Source organism: Mirounga angustirostris, unplaced genomic scaffold (assembly GCF_029215605.1).
Source record: "Mirounga angustirostris isolate CCGP_5_RB_7025 unplaced genomic scaffold, mMirAng1.0.hap1 SCAF_11, whole genome shotgun sequence".
NCBI lineage: Eukaryota > Metazoa > Chordata > Mammalia > Carnivora > Phocidae > Mirounga > Mirounga angustirostris.
The window spans coordinates 62,969,281-62,970,851 of NW_026991719.1; the positions used below are offsets into that span (position 1 = coordinate 62,969,281).

The 1,571-nt window shown below is 50.9% G+C and overlaps 1 pseudogene; it reads left to right on the top strand.

The window, feature by feature from the left end:
• The first annotated feature begins 314 nt into the window (after positions 1-314).
• LOC123861756 (protein lin-28 homolog A-like) lies at positions 315-972 on the top strand (annotated as a pseudogene).
• Positions 973-1,571: the final 599 nt, after the last annotated feature.

The following is a 1,571-nucleotide window of genomic DNA, read 5'->3' on the forward strand; positions in this document are numbered from 1 at the left end:
TGTGTTTTGTTGTTTAGGTTTCTGACAGGCAAGCAAAAGACAAAGAGCCTAGAAGGAGAGTATACCTGGAAAGAAGATGGAAAGTATTGAAAAGCTGCTGGGACCACCAATTTCCAATACCATCATGGTATTTTCTATGCCAGAAATTGTATTTTCTGCATTTTATTTTAGCATAATTCTATACAAAGTATTGGAACAGGTGCTGGGGGAAGATGTAGCAGCCTCTTTCCAAGCCAGCCCTTTGCCTCCAGACTTCTCTGGGGCCAGCAGCCACCTGACAAGGTGCATCTGGGCCACAAGTTCAGCTGACTACCATGGGCTCTGTGTCAGATCAGCAGTTTGCAGGTGGCTGCTCCAAGGCACCTGAGGAGGCACCTGATGCCGCCTGGGAGTAGAGGAGCCACAGCTGCTACAGGGTTCCCATTTCTGTAAGTGGTTAAATGTTTGCATCGGGTTCAGCTTCCTGTCCATGACAATACTCACTGGGGTCATGCTTGACCCCCTGTCCATGTCTGTGCACCAGACCAAGCTGCACATGGAGGGCTTCCAGAGCCTGAAGGAGGGTGAAGCAGTGGACTTTAACTTTAAGAAGTCTGGTAAGTGCCTGGAAGCTATCTGAGCCACTAGCCCTGCTGGGGTGTTCTGTACTGGGAGTGAGGGGTGACCCAAAGGGAAGAACATGCAGAAGCACAGATCAAAGGGAGGCAGGTGCTATAACTGTGGAGGTCTAGACCACCATACCAAGGAATGCAAGCTGCCACCCCAGCCCAAGAAGTGCCATTTCTACCAGGGCATCAGTCATATGGTGGCCTCATGTCCACTTAAGGCCCAGCAGGCCCCCAGCTCACAGGAAAGCCAGCCTACTTTTGGGAGGAAGAAGAAGAGGAGATCCATAGCCCTGCCGTGCTCCCAGAGGCCCAGAATTGGGCTGCAGTGGGTGGGGGCTATCATTTTCTGATCAGGAAGTTTTGAGGAGCAGGCATCAATCACAGAGTGGAGAAAGTGGGGACAGGGTGGGGGGAGGGCAGCTGGCACTGCCATGTATCTCAGGCTGGAGTCCACAGCATTACCCTCTCTTCCCTCTTGGTAGGGGAAGGGGGAAGGGGGGAGGCAAATGAACTCCAACCATGCTCTATCCAAACGCACTTGAGGGTTTTGGGGAAAAACCCCTCCTTGTGTGCTATATCTGAGTCTCTGCTCCCAGAATCTCCAGCTTTTGAAAGTGGCCTGGATAGGGAAGTTGTTTTCCTTCCAAAGAAAGATGTAAATAATAATTGTTCCTATGCCAGAGGGCAAAGATTAAGCATGAGACCAAATTGATGGACCCAACTCACGAATCATTACATTCTGTGGGAGGGAATCTCTCAGGGGTAAGGCAGAGTTTCTCCACATCTTGCCTCATAACCCACTCTTAGGGTGCTGAGAACTGTGCCAGGCAATAGGTTGTGACAGTAGGCAGAGGGGGTGTTGGGGGACAGTTGCAGACCTGCTGCTGCTAAGCTTACTCCCACCCCATTCTGGGCCGATAGAATTTTATTTGATCCCTTTGATAACCACAACTTGGGCCCCAC